General features: G+C 39.4%; 2 long non-coding RNA genes across 4 annotated transcripts in view; one reads left to right on the top strand and one right to left on the bottom strand.

The window, feature by feature from the left end:
• LOC129633068 (uncharacterized) overlaps window positions 1-13494 on the bottom strand; it is a 47431-nt gene extending 33937 nt beyond the window's left edge. For 2 of the 3 annotated variants that reach the window (XR_008704853.1, XR_008704852.1), the window contains exon 1: window positions 11703-11838. This is a non-coding gene — a long non-coding RNA (uncharacterized LOC129633068). Of the gene's footprint in view, window positions 1-11702; window positions 11995-12619 lie in introns of those variants that run through there. The other variant, XR_008704854.1, reaches the window with a different exon arrangement.
• Window positions 11898-26243, top strand: LOC129633069 (uncharacterized). The gene is made up of 3 exons (XR_008704855.1): window positions 11898-12004; window positions 20074-20261; window positions 26031-26243. It is a non-coding gene; the product is annotated as an uncharacterized LOC129633069 (long non-coding RNA).
• The last annotated feature ends 848 nt before the right edge of the window (window positions 26244-27091 follow it).

Here is a 27091-nt window from a genome sequence, read left to right as displayed (position 1 = left end):
CAAATTTCCTTCAATGGTAACACCTTATATAACTAGAATACAATATCAAAACCAGAAAATTGACATTAACACAACATTACTAACAAGACTATGGACGTTCAGATTTCAGGAGTTTTATAGGCACTAATGTGTGTGAATATATGTGTAATTCTATATGAGCTAGTTCTATGATATATTGTTGCATGTATAGATTTATGAACTACCATCATGCTTAAGACATAGAACCACTTGGTCACCACAAAGAGACTCTTGTATACTACACCAATCCCCACCTTGCCATTCCTAGTCTCTGGCAACTACTACTCTGTTATCCATCTATAACTTTGTCACTAAGAGAATTTTTCTATAAAATGTTCAGTTTGGTTGTTCAGTTGTGCCGACTCTTTGCAACCCCATAGAGTGCAGCATGCCAGGTTTTCCTGTCCATCACCAACTCCCAGAGCATGCTCAAAATCATGTCCATCCTGTTGGTGATGCCATCCAACCATCTCACCCTCTGTTCCCTTCCCCTCCTGTTTTCAATCTTTTTGAGCATCAGGGTCTTTTCCAAAGAGTCAGTTCTTCGCATCAGGTGGCCGAAGTGCTGGAGCTTCCACTTCAGCATCAGTCCTTCCAGTGAATATTCAGGACTGATTTCCTTTGGGATTGACTGGTTTGATCTCCTTGCCATCCAAGGGACTCTCAAGAGTCTTCTCAAACACCACATTTCAAAAGCATCAATCCTTCAGTGTTCAGTTTCTTAGGGTCCAACTCAAACGTCTGTACATGACTACTACATCTGTACATGACTACTGGAAAAACCATAGCTTTGACTAGACAGACCTTTGTCCACGAAGTAATGTCTCTGCTTTTTAATATGTTGTCTAAGTTTTTCAAAACTTTTCTTCCAAGGAGCAAGTGTCTTTTTAATTTCATGGCTGCAGTCACCATCTTTCAGTGATTTTGGAACCCAAGAAAATAAAGTCTGTCACTGTTTCCATTGTTTCCCCATCTATTTGCCATGAAGTGATGGGACAGCATACCATAATCTTCATTTTTTGAATGTTGAATTTAAACCAACTTTTTCACTCTCCTCTTTCACTTTCATCAAGAGGCTCTTTAGTTCCTCTTCACCTTCTGCCCATAAGGGTGGTGTCATTTGAGGTTACTGACATTTCTCCCAGCAATCTTGACTCTATCTTGTGATTCATCCAGCCCAGCATTTCACATGAAGTACTCTGCATAGAAGTTAAATAAGCAGGGTGACAATATACAGCCTTGATGTTCTCCTTTCCCAATTTAGAACCCGTCCATGGTTCCATGCCCAGTTCTAACTGTTGCTTTTTGAATTGTACACAGATTTCTCAGGAGGCAGGTAAGGTGCCTTCCTGAAGAGATCTTTAGTCTTTCCCATTCTACTGTTTTCCTCTATCTTTGCAATGTTCACTTAATGAACCATGCATAATGTAACATTTTCTTGATTGGCTTCTTTCACTCTGCCAAATACCTGGGTGTATTAAATCCATCTATTTCTTTTATTGTTTTAACACCTCCACTTCTTTTATATTATTGATGGATTTTATTATTTACCTCATTTTTAAATTAATTTATGCTATTAATAATTGTCCCTGAAGAAGGAAATGGCAACCCACTCCAGTATTCTTGCCTGGAGAATTCCATGGACAAAGGAGCCTCATGGGCTACAGTCCCTGCGATCACAAAGAGTTTTACACGAGTGCGTGACTAGCACATTAACCATTGTGACTGAATGGTAGAAGGTAGTGTAGAAGTTTCCACCTTGCTCCCCTATCCATATGAGGTGTCATTAGGACTACTTCATGCTCCTGGACAGCTGTATCCTGACCTTTGGCTTCACTGTTGCATCATTCAGCTTTTCTAATCCTGACTCTTCAAGTAATTCTTTGTTTAAGACACACAGGAGACTTGCAATTTAACCCTCCCTAAGGCTCAAATCTTCATGTAGTGCTACTGAAAACTCATGATCCTTATATAAGGTTTCTAAAACTCAGTCTCTGATATTGACAACAATGGTATAATACTAGATGTGATTTATTGAGTGCCTGATATGCACTGAATCCCTATTTCTACACTGTTAGCTAGTCCATCCTTTCTTCCTGTCTTTCTTCCTTTCTTATTTTTCTCTTTTTCTTTCCTTTCTTCTTCACTCCTTTCTTCTTTCATTATTTTGTTAGCTAGTTAGTTAGGTATTGGAAATATTGTGTTCACTGGAGTAACAAAGGACTTCTCAGGCACCTTGGGGATTGGTTAACATTGAAACCTACCTTATTATTCTAAGTCCCCATCACTGTCTTATTTATTGGAATATATGTGACCTCAAGATAATTCTTTACTTTGCTTTATTGGTCTATGTTTAATTTGTTAATTCTTAAAAGTGTTTAAAGCAGTAGTGCATTTAACACTTTGCTAAGTGTTCTGAAGAGAAGTGTTCTCTCTGAAGAGAAGCTAAAGTCAAAGGAGAAAAGGAAAGATATACCCATCCAAATGCAGAGTTCCAAAGAGTAGCAAGGAGAGATAAAAAGCCTTCCTCAGTGATCAATGCAGAGAAATAGAGGAAACCAATAGACTGGGAAACACTAGAGATTTCTTCATGAAAATCAGAGATACCAAGGGAATATTTCATGCAAAGATGAGCACAATAAAGGACAGAAATGGTATGGACCTAACTGAGCAGAAGATAGTAAGAAGAGGTGGCAAGAATACACAGAAAAACTATACAAAAAAGACCTTCATGACTCAGATAACTACGATGGTGTGATTCCTCACCTAGAGCTAGACATCCTGGAATGCAAAGTCAAGTAGGCCTTAGGAAGCAACATCACCAAGAACAAAGTTAGTGGGGGTGATGGAATTCCAGTTGAGCTATTTCAAATCCTAAAAGATGATGCTGTGAAAGTGCTTTACTCAATATGTCAGCAAATTTGGAAAACTCAGCAGTGGCCGGAGGAATGGAAAAGGTCAGTTTTCATTCCAGTCACAAAGAAAGGCACTGCCAAAGAATGCTCAAACTACTGCACAACCCGTACTCATCTCACATGCTAGCAAGTAATGTTCAAAATTCTCCAAGCCAGACTTCAACAGTATGTTAACCATGAACTTCCAGATGTTCAAGCTGGATTTAGAAAAGGCAGAGGAACCAGAGATCAAATTGCCAACATCCACTGGATCATCGATAAAGCAAGAGAATTTGAGAAAAACATCTATTTCTGCTTTATTGACTATGCCAAAGCCTTTGACTGTGTGAATCACAACAAACTGTGGAACATTCTTCAAGAGATGGGAATACCAGATCACCTTACCGTCCTCCTGAGAAATCTGTATGCAGGTCAAGAAGCAACAGTTAGAATTGGACATGGAACAGCAGACTGGTTCCAAATTGGGAAAGGAGTACATCAAGGCTGTATATTGTCACTCTGCTTATTTAACTTTTATGCAGAGTACATTATGCGAAATGCCAGGCTGGATGAAGCACAAGCTAGAATCAAGATTGCCGGGAGAAATGTCAATAACCTCAGATACACAGATAACACCACTCATGGCAGAAAGCGAAGAAGAACTAAAGAGCCTTTTGATGAGAGTGAAAGAGCAGAGTGAAAAAGTTGGCTTAAAACTCAACATTCAAAAAATGAAGATCATGGTAGCTGGTTCCATCACTTCATGGCAATAGATGGGAAACAATGGAAACAGTGACAGACTTTACTTTCTTGGGCTCCAAAATCACTGCAGATGGTGATTGCAGCCATGAAATTAAAACACACTTGTTCCTTGGAAGAAAATCTATGACCAACCTAAACAGCATATTAAAAAGCAGAGACATTACTTCGCGGACAAAGGTCTGTCTAGTCAAAGCTATGGTTTTTCCAGTAGTCATGTATGGATGTGAGAGATGGACAATAAAGAAAGCTGAGCATTGAAGAATTGATGCTTTTGAACTGTGGTGTTGGAGAAGACTCTTGAGAATCCTTTGGACTACAAGGAGATCAAGCCAGTCAATCCTAAAGGAAATCAATCCTGAATACTCACTGGAAGGCTGATGCTGAAGCTCAAACTTCAGTACTTCGGCCACCTGATGCAAAGAACTGAACTCACTGGAAAAGACCTTGATGCTGGGGAAATTGAAGGCAGGAGGAGAAGGGGACAACAGAGGATGAGATGGTTGGATGGCATCACCGACTCGATGGACATGAGTTTAAACAATCTCTGGGAGATGGTGATGGACAGGGAAGCCTGGCGTGCTACAGTCCATGGGATCACAGAGTCAGATCTGACTGAGTGACTGAAGTGAACTGCAAGTGTTCTGAATTACCTTAGGGGTCATTTTCATACCAAAAGAAAAAATAATATATAATAATAACATCTATTTTTAGTTAGACTGCCACAGATATTTTATCTCCTAGAATGTATTATAGTTTTACCTCTATACTGGCAAAAATTAATATTTTCACTCAAATAAAACATTCAAGGTACTTAAAAATCTCATTACTGTACTCCAAAATCATATTCCAAATGTCAGAATCTTTATCAAATTCTAAGTAATATAAGGAAAAGGAATTTCTGAGTACCTAAGAGCCAGTCAAGAATGAAATTGCTCCTGAGCATCAATTAATATGTGGAACAAAATACCTTTGTCATTACTCTATTTTTTTACTGTTTCAGTTTTTTAAACATTGGTTTACCTTTCCACTCACTGTGGATATTCTTGTTTAAATCTCTGATGAAATAGAAAACATTTATTGAAATAAATGTTTACCTTTAATTTTTTTTTCTTTAACTCAGCTTCAGACAAAATTGCTGTATTCTAAATGTCTACAAAAAAAGCTTTAAATGCAATGGATTAAAATGTAAATATTTTCTTTGGTACTTGTGATGCAAAAATATAAAGGTCTTTGAATTGCTCCACTGTTCAGGGAAAAGCAATGACTGTACTGCCTCCAATATGATCTCACCTGCACTAGAAACTGGAGAGTTTAAAAGCCCTTCTATTCTTTCTCTTTCAGTAACTGCCTTCACCCTTTGGGGCCGCTTTAATGTGCCAGACCCAGTGGAGCTGTGTTAACATTAGCACAATCCCCCTGACAGAAAATCAGATCAATTGTAAGCCAGTTCTTTACTGAGGTAAACAGCTTTAAGGACTGACTGGAAACCCACTTGACAAAATAAATATATATTTGTTGCCCTAGCCTTATTTATCTCTCTTATCTGCTCTTTTAATTACATAAAGGAACCCTGGTCTTAATATAGTGTGAAAATAATTTTTTAAAAAATCTCCCTTTCATTTCTCAGAATTAAGTCTACCTAAGACTCTTGTTGTATAGTCATTCAGTCATGTCCGACTCTTTCCAATCCCATGGAATGTAGCCTGCCAGACTCCTCTGTCCATGCTCTTCTTCAGGCAAGAATACTGGAGGGGGTTGTCATTTCCTTCTCCACAGGATCTTCCAAAGCCAGGGATCAAACCTGCATCGCCTGATCTGACAGGCAGATTCTTTACTGCTGAGCCACCAGGGAAGGCTTACCTAAGATTCAACAAAAAGAAAGAAAGAAAGAAAGTGAAGTTGCTCAGTCATGTCCGACTCTTTGTGACCCCATGTACTGTACCCTACCAGGCTCCTCCATCCATGGGATTTTCCAGGCGAGAGTACTGGAGTGGGTTGCCATTTCCTTCTCCAGAGGATCTTCCTGATCCAGGGATTGAACCCGGGTCTCCCATATTGTAGGCAGGTGGTTTACCGTCTGATCCATTGGGGAAGTACCTAAGATTAATTCTCCTTAAAAAGAAGGAAAGTAATGTTTGCTATGTGTGGACTTTCCTGTCATATATCGGGCAACTTTGTGATGACAATCGTCTGTCTTTCCCAGTTCACTAATGAGTCATTTCTATAAGGATTACACAGATATGTATTCCTGTAAAGGACAGATGGGAAAACACACTTTGTTTTATCTCTTTTATCCTCACAGCAAAACTGACAATAATGCATTGGTCCATTTCACAGAGGAGGCAACTGAGTCATAGGGATGTTCAGGAACATGGTGCAGGATAAGCAATGGTTTAATTAACTTGGGACTGTTTAACTGCACAGTGTTTCTCTCTCTCTCTCTCTCTCTTTTTTCCATGCTGTGTGTCACATGGGATCTTAGTTCCCTGACCAGGGAGTGAACCCATGACCCCTACAGTGGAGGCGCAGAGTTCTAACCACTGGACTATCAGAAAAATTCCAGTATTTTTCCATTTTTCAGCCTCACTGAGTTGGATGTTTCTACTGAAACTGTGTGTGTGTTCTAATAAAAATCAAGAGTGTTTCCAGTTCTAGTTAAGAAGAGTGCATTTCCTGAGTCTAAACAGTTTCTAACATGAAAATGAAATCTTCCTTCACTCATGAGATAAATAAAAACATGTTTATAAGAAGCTACTATACAGTTGAACAGGAGACATTGTACAGGAGACAGAAATCAAGACCATCCCATGGAAAAGAAATGCAAAAAAGCAAAATGGCTGTCTGGGGAGGCCTTACAAATAGCTGTGAAAAGAAGAGAAGTGAAATGCAGAGGAGAAAAGGAAAGATGTTCCCATTTGAATGCAGAGTTCCAAATAGCAAGAGCAATAAGAAAGCCTTCCTCAGCAATCAGTGCAAAGAAATGGAGGACAACAACAGAATGGGAAAGACTAGAGATCTCTTCAAGAAAATTAGAGATACCAAGGGAACATTTCATACAAAGATGGGCACAATAAAGGACAGAAATGGTATGGACCTAACAGAAGCAGAGGATATTAAGAAGAGGTGGCAAGAATACATGGAAGAACTATACAAAAAAGATCTTCATAACCCAGATAACCAAAAAGGTGTGATCATTCACACTCACCTAGAGCGAGACATCCTGGAATGTGAAGTCAGGTGCGCCTTAGGAAGCGACACTACAAACAAAGCTAGTGGAGGCGATGGAATTCCAGTTGAACTATTTCAAATCTTGAAAGATGATGCTGTGAAAGTGCTGCACTCAATATGCCAGCAAATTTGGAAAATTCAGCAGTGGCCACAGGACTAGAAAAGGTCAGTTTTCATTCCAATCCCAAAGAAAGGCAATGACAAAGAATGCTCAAACTACCACACAATTATGCTCATCTCACATGCTAGTAAAGTAATGCTCAAAATTCTCCAAGCCAGGCTTCAGCAATATGTGAACCGTGAACTTCCAGATGTTCAAGCTGGTTTTAGAAAAGGCAGAGGAACCAGAGATCAAATTGCCAACATCCGCTGGATCATGGAAAAAGCAAGAGAGTTCCAGAAATACATCTATTTCTGCTTTATTGACTATGCCAAAGCCTTTGACTGTGTGGATCACAATAAACTGTGGAAAATTCTGAAAGAGATGGGAATACCAGACCACCTGACCTGCCTCTTGAGAAACCTATATGTAGGTCAGGATTAGAACTGGACATGGAACAACAGACTGGTTCCCAATAGGAAAAGGAATACATCAAGACTGTATATTGTCAGCCTGCTTATTTAACTTATATGCAGAGTACATCATGAGAAACGCTGGGCTGAAAGAAGCACAAGCTGGAATCAAGATTGCCGGGAGATAGATCAATAACCTCAGATATGCAGATGACACCACCCTTATGGCAGAAAGTGATGAGGAACTAAAAACGCTCTTGATGAAAGTGAAAGAGGAAAGTGAGACAGTTGGCTTAAAGCTCAACATTCAGAAAATGAAGATCATGGCATCTGGTCCCATCACTTCATGGCAAATAGATGGGGAAACAGTGTCAGACTTTATTTTTGGGGGCTCCAAAATCACTGCAGATGGTGACTGCAGCCATGAAATTAAAAGATGCTTACTCCTTGGAAGGAAAGTTATGACCAACCGAGATAGCGTATTCAAAGCAGAGACATTACTTTGCCAACAAAGGTCCATCTAGTCAAGGCTATGGTTTTTCCAGTGGTCACGTATGGATGTGAGAGTTGGATTGTGAAGAAAGCTGAATGCCGAAGAATTGATGCTTTTGAACTGTGGTGTTGGAGAAGACTCTTGAGAGTCCCCTGGACTACAAGGAGATCCAACCAGTCTACCGTAAAGAAGATCAGTCCTGGGTGTTCATTGGAAGGACTGATGCTAAAGCTGAAACTCCAATACTTTGGCCACCTCATGCGAAGAGTTGACCCATTGGAAAAGACTCTGAGACTGGGAGGGATTGGGGGCAGGAGGAGAAGGGTATGACAGAGAATGAGATGGCTGGCTAGCATCACCAACTTGATGGACATGAGTTTGAGTGAATTCCCGGAGTTGGTGATGGACATGGAGGCCTAGCATGCTGCAATTCATGGCGTCACAGAGAGACATGACTGAGCAACTGAACTGATACAGTTGAACAAGAAATAACATAACACCCTACATTTTATACAACTTGACAGTTTGCAAGGTGGTTTCATACCCAATCATCTAATGTGTTTTTTGAACAATGCTGGATATAATTATTACATGAATTTTCAAAATAAATTTATATCAATAAGACTGAGAAACTTAAAAAGGTGGTACAAATGTCAAGGACTGAAAAAAATTTTTTGGTATATTGTCTAAAGCAAATGAGAAGCAGTATCCTAGTGAACAAACAAAAAAGTACTGTATATGGAATTCCAAAAACTTGTTGCTATTTTCCAGATGGACAAAAATGCAGCCCAGGAAGATTTTAGTCCCCACCTCCCAAAGCCCCGTTCCTTCATCTTTACATAGAAGTATTAAATTAGAGATATCTTGATCTAGATAAGGTTGTCCAAAGTCTAAGTCATTCCCCCAAATTCTGCAATGTCACCCCTGCTCCCAACTTGTATTCCCCTGACCACCAGCTGTCCCTGGGCTCTTCTTTGTGTGTGCTGTTCCTGGTTTGCATTATGTCTACCCAGGTATGAAATTCTGCCCCTTCATTGACTGCTAGGAGCAAATTAAAAGGTGAACAAAGAACATATATACTCACAGCAGATTCTACTAAAGTTGTGGTCACAGGTAGAATGCTTTGGTTTGTTGTTATGCAGTTGTTTAGCTGTATCCAACTCTTTGCAACCCCACGGACTGCAGCATGCCAGGCTCCTCTGTCCTCCACTATCTCCCGAAGTTTGCTCAAACTCATGCCCATTGAATCCGTGATGCTATCTAACCATCTCATCTTCTGTCTCCCCCATTCTCCTTTTGCCTTAAATCTTTCTAAGCATCAACACACAAAAACCCTCTCAATTCCACATAAGACATTCTTTCTCATAACAGTCATGTTGGGTACCTTGCCAGCAGCAATTTTCCATTCATCTACCTACACCTAGATTCCTTCAATGTGTTAGTCTGCTCAGGATGCCATAGACAGCATAGACTGCGCGGCTTAAATGACATAAATTTATTTTCCTGGTTTTGGAGACTGTGCAGAGAGAAAGGGAGAAAGAAATAAAGAGAAACAGAAAGAGAGAGGAAAAGAGAGAGAGAGATCAAGGAAGAAAATGAGCAATTACTGCTTAGGATTTCTTCCTCTTCTTACAATGACAACAGTCCTATTGGATTAGGACTCCACCTTTATAATCTCATTTAACCTTTATCACATCCTTAAAGTTCCTATCTCCAAAGAGAGTCACATTAGGGACTAGGTCTCTAACATGAAAATTCGGGAGAGGATCATGGCATCTGGTTCAAATATAGTCCATGTATATATGGATGTGACAGTTGAACTATAAAGAAAGTTGAATGTCGAAGAATTGATGTTTTTGAACTGTGGTGTTGGAGAAGACTCTTGAGAGTCCCTTGGACTACAAGGAGATCAAACCAGTCAATCCTAAAGGAAATCAGTCCTGAATATTCATTGGAAAGACTAATCCTGAAACTGAAACTCCAATACTTTCACCACCTGATGTGAACTGACTCCTTGGAAAAGACCCTGATGCTGGGAAAGATTGAAGGCAGGAGGAGAAGGGGATGGTAGAGGATGAGATGGTTGGATGGCATCACCGACTCAATGGACATGAGTTTGAGCAAGCTCCAGGCATTAGTGATGGACAGAGAAGCTTGGTATGCTGTAGTCTGTGAGAGTCACAAAGAGCTGGACATGACTGAATGACTGAATCCTTTGGCCACCTGATGCGAAGAGCTGACTCATTGGAAAAGACCATGATGTTGGGAAGATTGAAGGCAGGAGGAGAAGGGGATGACAGAGGATGAGATGATTGGGTGGTATCACCAGCTCAAGGAATTTGAGCAACCTCCAGAAATAGTGAAGGACAGGGAAGCCTGACCATGCTTCAGTCCATGAGGTGGCAGAGAGTTGGACATGTCTGAACGACTGAACAACAATAATAATTCAGTTTAGAACATTCCACCATTCCAACCTTTCTTTCTACTTCTTTTATCTCACTCTCCCTCTGCTAAAGCTCTTAAATAAGCAAATTCTTTTCTTCTTAAACACCTTTCATGCACTAATTCTAAATCTGTACTCCAAGGACTCAATTTGGAGGGTGGGGGAAGGAGAGAAAGGGAAGGAAACAGGAGAAATTTTTTTTCTATCACTAGATCTCTCTTTCTGTAAACACTAGTAACCCATAGGTAGGTGTTGCACTCTCTTCAAAATTCAAAAAAGCACTATAACTAAATTTCCCCACTTCAGCCTACAAATATTGTTGCCAAAACCTTCTCATTTTATAAAGGTTAAATGATACAATTGGAGAAGGCAATGGCAAGCCACTCCAGTACTCTTGCCTAGAAAATCCCATGGATGGAGGAGCCTGGTGGGCTACAGTCCATGGGGTCGCTATGAGTTGGTCGCGACTGAGCGACTTCACTTTCACTTTTTGCTTTCACGCAATGGAGAAGGAAATGGCAACCCACTCCAGTATTCTTGCCTGGAGAATCCCAGGGACGGCAGAGCCTGGTGGGCTGCTGTCTATGGGGTCGCACAGAGTCGGACACGACTGAAGCGACTTAGCAGCAGCAGTAGCAATGATACAATGTGAGGAGTGAAGTGTTGTAATTTCTCAGTAAAGAACAGTATTCTAAATAAACAAAGCATAGAAGTCAAGGCTTCACTGAAACAGTGACCAAATAGTCCGTTTTAAAATTTGACAGAAGTTAATAGTGCACATGTCTCAATTAACCTAACAGAACTTTTGAGACTTGGAGAACATCGTGATTTTGTAGTTATCCCAGGGTCCAGCACAGGGATAGGCACATGGAAGGTATTTAATCAATATATTGATAGCTATATATAAAATAGATAACTAAGGAGAACCTTCTGTATAACACAGGGAACTCTAACTTGATGCTCTGTGGTGACCTATATGGGAATGAAATCTAAAAATGAGGGGATATATCTATCTATATATATATGTATAGCTGATTCACTTTGCTATCCCATAGAAACTAACACAACATTGAAAACAACTATACTCCAATAAAAATTAATTAAAAATTTTGTGCAACGAATGCACTAGTTTTATCACTTAAAGCATGCTTCATGCCTTAAAGTTACTAGTTTTATTTTGGTAAACTGTATTTTTAAAAATTGAGGTTAAAACATAGATATATAAACGCACAGCAGGTGTAGCCTGTTGTCTTACCTTCAATCAGGCCTCATGGTGAAGTGCACGTTAATACTTTGTTGGCAGGCTGCAGTATAAATTAGAGGCATTATGGTTCAAAGGATAGGAATTTACCTTTCACTTTCCTTTGTGGAAGTTCTGCACTGAGGCATGGGTGTCAACATCCCTTCGTGCCCACCTGGGACTAACTTCAAATATGAGTTGCTGCTTTTCTTTTCTTTCTGAATTGCATCCAGGCTCAATAGATGGCAAACGCTCAGTTCTCTCTAAAGTGAGCTGGGATTTAGTAAAGCAGTTGGGTTACCCTCCTGGCATCAGGAGCAGAAACACAGCTGAGGAGGATTGATGGTCTTTAACAGCAAGAGGCTATTCGAGCATTCCTTCCAGGAGATGCTGGTAGAAGAAGCTAGAAAACAGTGAGTCCAGGTTTCTTTACCCTTGACATGATTTAAGTTTTCTGGTTGTGCAAAAACAAAAATATTTAGAGATATATTTTATAAGTATCAAACAGTTATTGGAACATCAAAATGTTCTTACTCAAAAAGCGATTTATGATTTAATCAATGATTTAATTATGTTATGATGAAAATTTTGTAATGTTTTCCTTCAAAATAACATATTTCAATGAATGTGAGTGCAATTAATACATTCACTATGCCTTCAAATGCAAAATGTGCCTATATTGATATATGTTTCCATTTAATTAAATATGGAGAAGGAAATGGCAACGCATTCCAGTATACTTGCCTGGAAAATCCAATGGATTGAGGAGCCTAGTAGGCTACAGTCCATGGGGTCTCAAAGAGTCAGACACGACTGAGCCATTTCACTTTCTTTTCACTTTAATTAAATAATCTAATTTTATGAGGCTATGCTTTCATAGGCTTGAAGCTGAGGTACGGAGTTTTTATGATTAGTGAAGATTCACCCTGACTTTTCTCCTGTGACTGAGAAACAAAAAAGTTAAAGCTTCAAGATCCAGTCTGTTTTGGATGAACTGCTTGAATCCAGATCACCACATCACTAGATACCTTTGGCCTTGGCATGAGAGTCTCCAAGGATTTTATCAGGACAACACCCTTCTTCATAGGAAAATGCTTCAATCCGGTCATTTAGTTGTTCAGCTTCTAGAAAGATTTTGCTGTAGTCCAAATAGAATGCTCAAAGGTTGGGGGTTTAAGTGGAGGATGGAGGTTGTCTCTGGAAGCATCAGCACAGACAGGTGTGAGAAACTAGTCATAGACATTGATATTGCCAGCTGCAAATTGCAGCTGTGATACTACTTGGGGCTTCCCTGACGGCTCAGATGGTAAAGAATGCAATGTAGGAGGCCTGGGTTTGATCTCTGGGTTGGGAAGATCCTTGGAGAAGGAGATGGCAACCCACTCCGTATTCTTGCCTGGAGAATTCCATGGATAGAGGAGCCTGGTGGGCTACAGTTCATGGGGTCGTAAAGAGTTGGACACAACTGAAGGACTAACACTTTCACTCTCACTTTTCATACTGTCTGACTTAGTAGAGAAGCAGGCTAGAGACTTCCCAGGTGGTTCCGTGGTAAAAGAATTTGTCTACCAGTGCAGGAGACTCAAGAGATTCAGGTTTGATGCCTGGGTTGTGAAGATCCCCTGGAATAGGAAGTGACAACCAACTCCAGTATTCTTGCCTAGAAAACCCCATGGACAGAGAAACCTGGTGGGCTACAGTCCATGGGGTTGCAAAATGCCAAACATGACTGAACACACACGCGGGCTAGAGATGTTCCTAGGCTGTCAGCACAGTTAGGAGCACAGACTCTGGCATCCAACTCAGGCTCAAATCCCACTGGCTCTTCTGCTCTCTAGCTGGGCATCATTGGATGATTTATTTCAGCTGTATAAGCCTCAGTTTCCTCATTTGTAAATTGGAGATAATTATACCTAATCCATGGCAAGTTGCAATGATTGCATAATTTAGATAATTGATGCCAAGTGCAGTGCCTATATTGAGTGTCCTATAAATGTGAGTAGGGTTATAATTATAGGCATGACCTAGATTTGGTGATATCATAGAACCATAGGTCACAACCCTGCCTACACTTTAGAATCACCTGGGGAACTTTTAGGACACGCCAATACCCAGGTCTACACTGGAGATTAATTTGCTTTAAAGCTCCCCAGGTGAATCTAATGTGTGCCAAGGTTGTGCACTGCTATAGACCCTCCAGTTTTTTAAATCTATCAGGGCTTTTAGTGATCAGTGAAACCAATGCCCTCCTTTTACAGATGGGGTTGAGGACCAATATAATTCAATGAATTGTCTAGGATCATTTTTAGTTAAGTGGCAAAGAATGCAAACTCCCTGATTTCTAGCCCAGAACAATTTTCACCTTTCTAGCATATATCAAAATCTGACATATGTTCTCTGGTAGCTTTAGAGATTTGATAATTTATTAAGTTACCTGGTAATGAGATTTTGGACTATGGTGGCTGTCTCTGGTTAGTAGACTACCATGCTCCTTTGATAGGATGGTATTCCTAAAGCTTTGCTGTGATAATCCTCTTCCTGGGAAGATATAACATCTAAGGGAATATAGCTTCTCATTAGAAAAGGGAGATCTATTTGTTGGCCATTTGTGTGTCTTTGGAAAGATTTCTTTTTAGTTCCTCCACTGATTTAATTGGATTATTTTTTAAACTGAGTTGTGTGAATTCTTTATATATTTATTGTACATGTTAATTTCTCTATAATTTCTTTATATCAATCCCTTATCAAATATTTGATCTGCAAATATTTTCTCCCATGTGCCACAACATGGATGAAACTGGAGAGTATATCGCAAAGTGAAATGTCAGAGAAAGATAAATATTGTATGATATCATTCATACATGGATTGGATATCACTTTTAAAAAGCCAAATGCATAGAAACTGAAAGTAGACTGGAGATTACCAGGGACTTTGGTGGTGGGACTTCCAGATAGAAGATGAATATATTTTGGGGACACTGCACAGCATGGAGACTGGAGTTAACAATAATGTATTATACACTTGAAAGTTGTTGAGAAAGTAAATCTTGTATGTTCCCACCACAAAAAAAGAAATAGTAATTACGTGACGTGTTGAGAGTGTTAACTTAGGCTGTGTTGATAATCATTTGTGATATAACAGTGTATTAAATCAACACGTTGTACACCTTAAACTTAAGGTCATATGCCAGTTATATCTCAATAAAGCTGGGGAAAAAAGAGCTGTGTACATGATCTCCAAAGCTGTGCTCTTGTTTTATCCTCAGGACAAAGAAGCCTTTCTCCTTTATGCCCAAGTGTCTCAGGCATGCGGTACAAGTTCCTGACTGGTACAAACTGATAACAGTGCTGGAGGCTGGAAAGCGGGTTCAATGCCCCCTGCTTCCAGGGCTGTTGCCTGCCTCCCCGGAGTTGCCCCAGTTACACATCTGCTGGAGCGGCACCGTTAATTAGGCAACATGCCTTGTTGCTACCATCTGGACGGCACTACCAGTCCCATCTCTAGTCTCCCTTGTGGCTTATTGTCCCTCAAAAACCACCTGGGAACTTAGCCCCTCACTCCGGCTGGGGTGCAGTGGAGTGGCTGGTACCACACAGGAAAATGCCAGAGTCAGTTCAAGCAAGGGACCCTGAAATGTAAAGTAGCAACGAAAAGGACAGAGAAGTTGAAGTAAGTTTCGTGAGACTAAATTGGGATCTCTTCTCAGGAAGCGTTAACAACTCAAATATTTACCATAGTCTCCAATCAACATGTCTGAAGCTTGCAAACATACATGTGAAATAGTTTGTATCAATATATTAGGATATGCCTTACTATATATACATATGTATATATATAAACACATAGATATTACATATGAATTGTAAAATGCTTCTCTCTGCTTTCCTTACATTTTCCATGATAAAGAGTGGGTAGCATTTAGTGTTGGATAAAAAGAAAGACCCCAGTAGCTACATTAGAATGTCATTTTCAAGCATTTCTGAATCTTCTCTTTTTACATCCAAATTTCTTGATGGAGAGTCTTCAATAAAATAAAACTACTCTAAGAATACTATAACACACAAACACATCAAGGAAATATATAGTATTCTAATGTTTATTGTTTCAAGAAAATTCATAGCAATATAGGAGTGCCTCGTAGGAATTAAAACTGCATTGAATTTTTATATGTGATACAAATTTAGGTTTGTACAAACCATCACTCTTAAAGAAATTGAACTGCACCCAGACTAAAATTCCCAGATTCATCCTCCTTCTGCCAAATGTTATTAGCAGCAAGTTAAAAGTAGGCCTGCTGTCACTGTGACCTCCGCTGACCTCTTAATTTCTTGAGTTCAAGTCCAATTAACCTCTAGGAAGAGGCACAACTGTTCTAACCAGACAAGTCAATAGAATCCAATAGTAATCATTTCATTTTCTGCCTTGTCAAAGGGTGGCCCTCCCACCTAACCCATTTCACACAGAGGTGGTCATTTATCATCGCTTAGAGAACTGTACTGAGCCGTGTCCGAGTCCTGCCTGAAGTACATTCATCAACTGCACAGACAGGGCCTGGGGTGTGCTGTGCTTTGGGAGGGCTTAGTAGAAGGTGCTGCTGGAAAACCTGCCTTGTCTCTGCAACCTGTTGGTGTGTTTTGCCTAACAGTGCCTGCATGTGGACCCAGACTGCTAGTGGTTAATGCATAATGTATCTGCTTCAAGGAAAGCTATCCCCTTCCTGGAGAATAGATAATGTCTTTCTCTCCAGGGCAGCCAGACATTGTTATAATTATTTTTAAAGGACTCAGTTTGAAAGTAAATGGTGAAAAAAAATCATTAAAAGAAATAGATATGTACGACCAAAACCCTTTTCCCATCTAGGCTGCTCCTGGCAAATGAGGGAGAGACTATTACCGGTGTAGTTCAAATAAAATAAAGTTTAAGCTAAGCTAAGTCGCATCAGTCGTGTCCAACTCTGTGTGACCCCATAGACAGCAACCCACCAGGCTTCCAGGTCCCTGGGATTCTCCAAGCAAGAACACTGGAGTGGGTTGCCATTTCCTTCTCCAATGCATGAAAGTGAAAAGTGAAAGTGAAGTCGCTCAGTCGTGTCCAACTCTAGCAACCCCATGGACTACAGCCCAGCAGGCTCCTCCGTCCATGGGATTTTCCAGGCAAAAGTACTGGAGTGGGGTGCCATTGCCTTCTCCAAAAATAAAGTTTACTTTAAACCAATTTCCCAGATGACTATTCACGAATAATCTAAGATGTTCATGGTAACCCATGCATTTCCAGATGTAGTTCTCTGAAACAAGAATTTTTTTCAGGAAATGATATTTTTTTTTACTCTGATATTAATATACTTTATGAACTGGCTTATTAGAAATTGAATTCTAGGACTTCCCTGGTGGTGCAGTCATTAAGACTCTGCCTGCCAAAGCTGGGGACATGAGTTCAATCCCGGGTACAGGCAGATTCCACATCCCAAGGGGCAGTGAAGCCCATTCACCACAACTACTGAGCCCGTATGCCTTGAGCCCACGCTCCGCAACAAGAGAAGCCTCTGCGGTGAGAAGCTCGTGCACCACAACTAATAGAAGCCCCGGCTGCTGTAACTAGAGAAAGCCCGGGTGCAGCAACAAAGATCCAGCGCAGCCAGAAATAGACATACACATAAATACAGTTATAAAAAGAAAGTAAGCCAGAAAGAAAAACACCAATACAGTATACTAACGCATATATATGGAATTTAGAAAGATGGTAACAATAACCCTGTGTACGAGACAGCAAAAGAGACACTGATGTATAGAACAGTCTTATGGACTCTGTGGGAGAGGGAGAGGGTGGGAAGATTTGGGAGAATGGCATTGAAACATGTAAAATATCATGTATGAAATGAGTTGCCAGTCCAGGTTCGATGCACGATACTGGATGCTTGGGGCTGGTGCACTGGGACGACCCAGAGGGATGGAATGGGGAGGGAGGAGGGAGGAGGGTTCAGGATGGGGAACACATGTAAACCTGTGGCGGATTCATTTTGATATTTGGCAAATCTAATACAATTATGTAAAGTTTAAAAATAAAATAAAATTTAAAAAATAAAAAAAAAAAAAAGAAAGAAATTTGAACTCTAGAAAGAATCTAAGAACAAATTGTGTTCAAATATTTTCAGTGCTTCCAATTACATAAAATATTAGTATGGAAACCTGATATTTATATTCCCATGACAGGGCTATGTATTTCCATCTACCTAGATATACTAATTTCCTTATGCTTTAATTTCTTATGTGTATTTAGTTGCTCAGTCATGTCAAACTCTTTGTGACCTCATGAACTGTAGCCCACCAGGCTCCTCTGTCCATAGGGATTCTCCAGACAATACCGGAGTGGATTGCCATGCCCTTCTCTAGGGAATCTTCCCAACCCAGGGATCGAACCTAGGTGTTCTGCATTGCAGGTGGATTCTTTACCAGCTGAGCTACTAGGGAAGCCCTTATGCTCAATTTCCTATGCTTTCATATTAAGTTATTGCTTAATTTAATATGAAAAATTATAAATAAGAAACTAGTCACTAAGAAAATATGTAACGTTGCTGCTCTGGTAGCCATTTGAAACTCACAAAATTTTTCAATATTGTTTTTATTTTTATGTTGGATCTTCTGGGCTCTGTGAATTTAATATTTTTTATTCCTAAAAGAAACAGCTTCTGAACTAAAGGTCAAAGTCCCTTGGCATCACTGCTGTGTATCCTCATGTCTTTCCCTTCACTTTACATTCCTCTATTTTTTTAACATCCCATTTCTACTCTTCTCACCAAAGAACACTAAGTATAAGGTGCAGACAAGGATTCAAAATAGGCAGGATTAACAATGCCAGTCCCAAACCAAGTCCCTCTCCAAAAGTGAGACCAGTAAAAATGTAATGGATCTTAAGGTGTAAGAAATTGATCCCTCGCTTTCCAAAAAAACACCGTCCAATAGAATTTTCTATGAAGATGGAGTTATTCTATAGCCATGTTGTCCAACAGAGTAACCGATATCTTCACATGTGTCTAGGAAGCACTTGAAATAGGGCTTACTGCTACTAAGGACCTAATAGCAGAATACCTAGAATTTTCTCATTTTTCACTGGATGGAACTTAGCAGACATATTTTCACTGAACATTTACAAGAAACCTCATACTCACAAGTGTACAACTGACCTTCATGTCTGTTTCTGCCTATTTCTTTATGTCTGTCTAATTGAGTCTGTGGCTTTAAGTTGTGCATCTGTAACACATGCATGGGCAGGATATGCTCTTAATCTCACATAAATAGGTCCTGGATCTCAGGATGGATAGTAACATACATATGTGGGAATAGGAGTTGTTTTCATCCTATTTGAAAAATGAAATATAAAACTTTATGTTATCTCACAGACTTCCCGGAGCATTGTCTCAACATGATCTGAGTTTGTGGAGTGGAAGTGTTAGTTGCTCAGTCATGTCTGACTCTTTGTGACCCCATGGACTGTAGCCCACCAGGCTCTTCTGTTCATGGGATTCTCCAGGCAAGAATGCTGGAAGGGGTAGCCATTCCCTTCTCCAGGGGATCTTCCCCACCCAGGGATTGAACCCAGGTCTCCCACATTGCAGGCAGATTCTTTACCATCTGAACCAATGAATTAATTGATAATTGTAAAAGGCTATTTTTGACAAAAAACAAAAAATGATTGCTCCTTATATCATATGCATATATTCCTTAAAGTTAACAGAATGTCTCATGCAAGTAGGTTGACATCGGTTGTTAATATTTTAAGATCAATACAGAGATTGTCATAAGGACAATTTTAGGCAGCGTTTGAATTATTACTATAGAGATATGAAATATTGTTTCTGTGAATTAGCAAACTGTCCTCCAATGACTGTTCACATGTATGAGACAAAGAGCAGTGGTGAAAAAAATTCTCTCTAATCTAGTTGTTCAGTTTCCTACTGTCTTGTATTAAAAGCTACCTAATAGAATTTATAGTTGGAGAAACCTTTTAGGCAGCACTCTTTGTATTTTTTATTAAGTCCAAACTCAGAGAATCTACTTAATGTCAATTTTGTACAATGGTTATACTGCACAGCATATTTTATTTTAAATCTGCAGGACATGATGATAAATTGATAATTGACCCCAAGGCCATTATAAATAAAGAAGCACTGTTTTTCATTAGTACAGTATTACCTAGTCATAAGGGAAAGAAGACCAATACTAATTTCTTCCTGAGAACTAAGCAATCAAAAACTCATGGTTTTAAAAACACACATTTAAAGAAAGCAAATTTCTAGTTGTGAACAGTAGAAGAAAATGCAGTTATAGAAACAATATGATTAGAAACATGCCAAAACCAGTTTGTGTTGTGTGCTGATAAATATAACACTCTTAACTGTGTTTTTACTTTAAAAGAAAAATCTAGCTGAGAAACAAACTGAAAAATATCAGGTAATACAATTCCTGTTGGCATTCTTGTCTACAGTGTGTAAGTGCTAAGTCACTTCAGTCGTGTGCGACTCTCTGTGGCATTATGGACTGTTGCCCACCAGCCTCCTCTGTCCATGGGATTCTCCAGGCAAGAATACTGGAGTGGGTTGCCATGCCCTCCTCCAGGGAATCTTCGCAATCCAGGGATCAAACCTCTGTCTCTTATGTCTCCTGAATTGGCAGGTGGGTTCTTTACCATTAGCACCACCTGGGAAGCCCTTGATCAGAGTATCCAGGTACAAATGTCTCATGTTGACATTCCTACCCTGGGAGAGAGCAGTTTCCTTAAAAGTTTATTCATGTAAAAGTCATTTTAAACATGCTCCTCACACTTATTTACACTTACACTGTATGTAGACTACCTGTCACAGTTCTACTGACCTTTGCTTCTTTAACATATGCATGAAATGTGTTTGGGGGCTCTTGCTAGAAGCTAAGATACCATGGAGCTGCTGCTGCTGCTGCTGCTAAATCGCTTCAGTCGTGTCCGACTCTGTGCGACCCCACAGACTGCAGCCCACCAGGCTCCCCCGTCCCTGGGATTCTCCAGGCAAGAATACTGGAGTGGTTGCCATTTCCTTCTCCAATGCATGAAAGTGAAAAGTGAAAGTGAAGTCGCTCAGTCGTGTCCAACTCTTAGCGACCCCATGGGCTGCAGCCCACCAGGCTCCTCCGTCCATGGGATTTTCCAGGCAAGAGTACTGGAGTGGGTTGCCATTGCCTTTTCCATGGAGCATATAAAGTCTAAAAAACACAGTCAGTGATCTTGAAAATCCAAATGCAGAGAACAGACACTTCCTAAAGATAATGCTTTATTAATACAATAGAAGATATTATCCAACTGCTATATCCATACAAAAGAAAAATGAAGAGATAATATGAATTTTAGAGTACTAAAAAGACCTAAATCAAATCCCTTATGACTATACAGTGGAAGTGAGAAATAGATTTAAGGGCCTAGATCTGATAGACAGAGTGCCTGATGAACTATGGACGGAGGTTTGTGACACTGTACAGGAGACAGGGAGCAAAACCAACCCCAAGAAAAAGAAAAAAGAACTGCAAAACAGCAAAATGGCTGTCTGAGGAGGCCTTATAAATAGTTGTGAAAAGACGAGAAGTGAGAAGCAAAGGAGAAAAAGAAAGATATACCTACCTGAATGCAGAGTCTCAAAGAATAGCAAGGAGAGATAATAAAGACTTCCTCAGCGATCAATGCAAAGAAATAGAGGAAAACAATAGAATGGAAAGACTAGAGATCTCTTCAAGAAAATTAAAGATACCAAGGGAACATTTCATGCAAAGATGGGCTCAATAAAGGACAGAAATGGTATGGACCTAACAGAAGCAGAAGATATTAAGAAGAGGTGGCAAGAATACACACAAGAACTATACAAAAAAGATCCTCACGACCCAGATAATCACAAAGGCATGATCATTTACACTCACCTAGAGCCAGGCATCCTGGAATGTGAGGTCAGGTGGGCCTTAGGAAGCATCACTACGAACAAAGCTAGTGGAGGCAATGGAATTCCAGTTGAGCTCTTTCAAATTCTAAAAGATGATGCTGTGAAAGTACTGCACTCAATATGTCAGCAAATTTGGAAAACTCAGCAGTGGCCACAGGACTAGAAAAGGTCAGTTTTCATTCCAATCCCAAAGAAAGGTAATGCCAAGGAATGCTCAAACTACCACACAATTGCACTCATCTCACACGCTAGAAAAGTAATGCTCAAAATTCTCCAAGCCAGGCTTCAGCAATATGTGAACCATGAGCTTCCAGATGTTCAAGCTGGTTTTAGAAAAGGCAGAGGAACCAGAGATCAAATTGTCAACAACCGCTGGATCATGGAAAAAGCAAGAGAGTTCCAGAAAGACATCTACTTCTGCTTTATTGACTATGCCAAAGCCTTTGACTGTGTGGATCACAATAAACTGTGGAAAACTCTGAAAGAGATGGAAATACCAGGCCACCTGACCTGCCTCTTGAGAAACCTGTATCCAGGTCAGGAAGCAACAGTTAGAACTGGACATGGAACAACAGACTGGTTCCTAATAGGAAAAGGAGTACATCAAGGCTGTATATTGTCACCCTGTTTATTTAACTTATATGTAGAGTACATCATGAGAAATGCTGGGCTGGATGAAGCACAAGCTAGAATCAAGATTGCCAGGAGAAATATCACTAACCTCAGATATGCAGATGACACCACCCTTATGGCAGAAAGTGAAGAAGAACTAAAGAGCCTCTTGATGAAAGTGAAAGAAGAGAGTGAGACAGTTGGCTTAAAGCTCAACATTCAGAAAACTAAGCTCATGGCATCTGGTCCCATCACTTCATGGCAAATAGAGGGGGAAACAGTGGAAAGAGTGGCTGACTATTTTTCTGGGCTCCAAAGTCACTGTGGATTGTTATTGCAGCCATGAAATTAAAAGATGCTTGCTCTTTGGAAGGAAAGTTATGACTAACCTAGACAGCATATTAGAAAGCAGAGATATTACTTTGCCAACAAAGGTCCATTTAGTCAAGGCTATGGTTTTTCCAGTAGTCATGTATGGATGTGAGAGTTGGACTATAAAGAACACTGAGCACAGAAGAATTGGTGCTTTTGAACTGTGGTGCTGGAGAAGACTCTTGAGAGTCCACTGGACTGCAAGGAGATCCAACCGGTCCATTCTAAAGGAGATCGTTCCTGGGTGTTCTTTGGAAGGACTGATGTTGAAGCTGAAACTCCAATACTTTGGCCACCTGATGCGGAGAGCTGACTCATTTGAACAGACCCTGATGCTGGGAAAGATGAGGGCAGGAGGAGAAGGGGACAACAGAGGATGAGATGTTGGATGGCATCACCGACACAATGGACATGAGTTTGGGTGGACTCTGGGAGTTGGTGATGGACAGGGAGGCCTGGCGTGCTGTGGTTCATGGGATCACAAAGAGTGAGACATGACTGAGTGACTGAACTGAACTGAAAAAGACTATTAAGAAATGTATTGAATTTAAAAATAATCTTGAAGAATAAGCAGAATTTTAATTGATAAGATACAGAAGGGGTTTGAGCTTCAAGCACACCACCAAGAACATGAAATGATAACCCATGGAATGGGAGAAGATATTTACAAATCACATATCTAGGGTCTCTGAACTAGGATCTCTGACGAAGATATACAGATGACCAACAAGCACATGAAAAGATGCTCAATATTTTAGTCATTTGGGAAATGCAAGTCAAAGCCATAATGAGACATCACCTCTTAACTACTAGAATGTCTAAATAAAAAAGATAAATAATAAAAAGTGTTAGCAAGTATATATAGAAATTGCCAATGGACTATAAAATAGGATAACCACTTTGGAAAACAGCTTGTGAATTCCTCAAAAAAAGAAAAGAGAGTTAATGCATAACTCAGCATTCTACTCCAAAGTATACATCCAAGACGACTGAAAATAAATGTTTAAACAAAAACTTGTACATAATGTTTATATTAGCATTATTCATAATAGACAAAAAGTGTAAGCAACCCAAATGTCCATTAAGTGATGAATTGATTAAAAAAAAACAATGCAGTATATTCATACAACAGAATATTCAGCCATACACAGGAACGGAGTACCAATATATGCCACAACATGGATGAACTTTAAAAACATGCTAGGTAAAAGAAATCAGACACAAAGGCCATGTCCATGTCTAGGCAAAACCATAGAAACAGAAAGTAAATTTGTGGGAAGAGAAGGTGAGCAGTGATTGGGAATGGGTACAGGTTTTTTTTTTTAGTGATAAAAATATTCTAGAATTAGATAGCAGTGATGAGTACATAACCTTGTATATATACTAATAAACACTAAATGTTACATGTAAAAGGGTGAATTTTATGGTACATGAATTACGTCTCAGTTATTTAAAAATAGTGATCCAAGAGGCTCTCTGGTTACAATGAGTGGATGGCGTAAACAAAGAAGACTAAAGGTGAGAAATATGTGAAAGAGGATAAATGATCTTGTCAACAGTAGTTCTAGGAGGGAGCTGTATCAATTATATTTATATTTACATATAATAGTGGGAGGTGAAGTAGAAATGTTGGATGAATGAATGATCAGGGAGGGGTTCCCAGAGTAGGCTAAGGAGTTTAGTGTTTATTTGTTGATATTAAGGAGTTTAATTAATTTTGTAGTAGCATTATTTTACTTAATTTGGGAGAATAGTCTAGAAGGGGTAGATTAGCTATCCATAGTGCATATTGGTTCCCTGAAAGACAAGAAAAGATCGTTTCTTATAGATCTGTATAAGGAAACCACGAGTATCTGGTGATTGAGGTGATGTGGAGAGAAAGTCATGGGATATGGGTTGAAGATCAGGAGCAACTGAGAGGCAGTTTCCTTGAATGGAGAATTTCCCTCTGACCAGAAGAAAATGTCTCCTTTTCTCTATCATGCACCAAGTAAAATGAAATCTATATCTTTAAAAGTACAAGAAGAATTTCATATTTTACTTTAGATTTGTTATTAAACATCAATGATCTCTTCTGAGATGTTATTAATAATTTTAACAAAGTCTTTTTATTCTTTACAGGAAAATAGAGTGACTCATCAACAGTGAGAAAGTTTAGTTTTAATTAGAGTTAAGAATTTAAATTTGTAAAGGAACTAGAGGCTAGGAAAAACTTTGGAGGAAGGGCTGGAGGAAATGTTTGCCAAGGCAACTGCATAGTTCTTTGCCTGGTGACCAAATAATAGCAATTCTAGCAAAGAAAGGAAACTTTAGAGAGGAGACGCTGGTATCATATAGTCATTGATTCAAGGAGTGCCTCTCTCTTTTCTTTCATATTCCTTGCAGTTAAGCACCAAGACTGCAGTAAAGAAACAATATGGTCTCCAACTGTTCAGGTGCTCAGAACCTCTGGGAGGTTCTCTGTTCTCATAAAACAATTACAGTGAAATGTGAGAAGCACAAAGCTTGGCACAATCCAGAGCAATTGTGCAGAGCGGGATCTATGTTAGATGAGTATTAAAAATTAACAGGAGGTCCCCAGGCCAGAAATTCAGCAAAAGACTTTGAAGTTCAGAGAACAGTGTTTGCAACCTAGGGAGACCAAGACTATGGAGTATTCTGAGGGTTGAGAAATGTGGTGAGGTTGGATACTCAGGTACTAGACAGGGAGAAGGTGCTAGAAGTTTTGGTAATGATATAGACTTCATCTTTCATTCCATCAACAAGGGGAACCAGTGAAGTTTGTAAAGCAGAAAAAAAAACAAAAAAAACAAAAAAAAAAAACAGAAAAAAGCTTAAAAAAAAAACAGAAAAAAACTTAAAAAAATTTTTAAGTATAAAAATTATACTTAATTCTAGAAATATTAATATTATGTTGGGATTTGTGGGTGAAGGGGTGAGGAGGCTGGCTAGGACTTTATTTTCTTCTGAATGAGAAACAATGAAGACCTCCTCTGGGGCTGGAGGAGAATAAGGAGAAAAAGAAATGGCTTCAGGAGCTGTTTAGAAGGATGTTAACAGAAATAAGTGATGTGATAGAGGCAGGAGGTGGGAGGGAGGTGAAGCTATCAAGGAAGACTACAAGGTTTCTGGTTTGTGTGACACAAAACGGATGTGTCGTTTACTAAGATACAGAAGACTGGAAGGGAAGCAGGTCTCAGGAGGAGGAGGGGCAGACAATAAATTCATGTTGGTGGATGTTGAAATACACCCTGGGAAAAAAATTCAGAGACGTGGCCTCTCTTCCTCTTCACCTTGATGGGCAAAAGGTGATTAGCCTATATATTTCCTTGCATCTGTGATGAGAATATGATTCATTTTCTTCTCACCAGGGTTATCAGTGCAATTTAATTGTTTTAGAGCCTTTCAATTTTTTGATTTAGGTAAGGACTGTTTGGATTCCCAAACCAGCTTTGCACATTTTTGCACTGACTGTGCTTTTTTTTTGCTGCTGTTATAGGAATCAAGCCTGTTATTTACTGTTGAAATAGCCCACGAGGAGAAGTGAGTTGAACATTTGACATTCAGCATCTGCTTAATGATGTCTGCTCACTGGGCCTAGCAATATTTACAGATAAGCAACTCCAAAGAATGGCACTCATATTATAGGCCCTATGTATTCAGGAGACAGAGCTTCTCTTATGATCCAATAGCCATAATCCAAAATAAACATCTTGGTTTTCCAATGAGTACTTCCTAGTCTTATGGGTCATTTCTTTGTAAGCACATCAAGTAGTGCACTATCTATATGGTGAGATTGCATTCAGAAGATTTTCTTCCTCTCCCTTTTTAAATCTTAATATATAACTTTTATTGAAAATATGAAATAATTTTAAGTGATTGACTTTTATTTAAAGTAAAAGTACAACTGTGGTTTTAGCTCTGCAAGACATTGATTTCAATTTATACTATGAGTTATTTGATTGAGAAGGTGGAGAAAGTCCTCAGGCAATGGGTACATAGGGGACAAGGAGTCAAGGAGAGATCACTGGAGTAAGAAGCAAACTGTGACCTCCCAAATAGAAGCTTTTTTCCATTTCACCATTTCTAATATCTCTTAGCCTTTTTTTTTTTAAACAATGGAATTTTATTTTGATGAGAAATGAGTTTACAATCATTTAGTAAATGAAGAGCAAGCACTTCATTTTCCTATCCCATAACTTACAATAAAAATAGTAGTAAATAAATATCTGTGAACAGATTAAGGGTAAGGCAGGCTAGATAATAACATACCTCTGATGCCCACATTCCCTGCATGTGATATCTCTCAGACTTTATACTTGCATCTATATATGAAGAGTTTAGGAAAAATAAAAAGTGCAGAGTTAGTGGGAAAAGGTCATGACTAGGAGTCTGAAAAATCCCGTTTCTGAAATTAACCACTGGGACTCTTCCAGCCTGAATGCTTGCTCTTTGCTAAATTCTCTAACTAGAAAGCATAGTGAACAGTTAGAGAACACAGGAAAACACAGCCAGTAATAATGATGGGGATATCACTTGGGTAGATATATAAAATACAAG

This window comes from Bubalus kerabau, chromosome 18 (genome assembly GCF_029407905.1).
Source record: "Bubalus kerabau isolate K-KA32 ecotype Philippines breed swamp buffalo chromosome 18, PCC_UOA_SB_1v2, whole genome shotgun sequence".
Taxonomy (NCBI): domain Eukaryota; kingdom Metazoa; phylum Chordata; class Mammalia; order Artiodactyla; family Bovidae; genus Bubalus; species Bubalus kerabau.
Note: the sequence above shows the minus strand (reverse complement) of the source record. Positions and strands in the feature narration are given on the sequence as shown.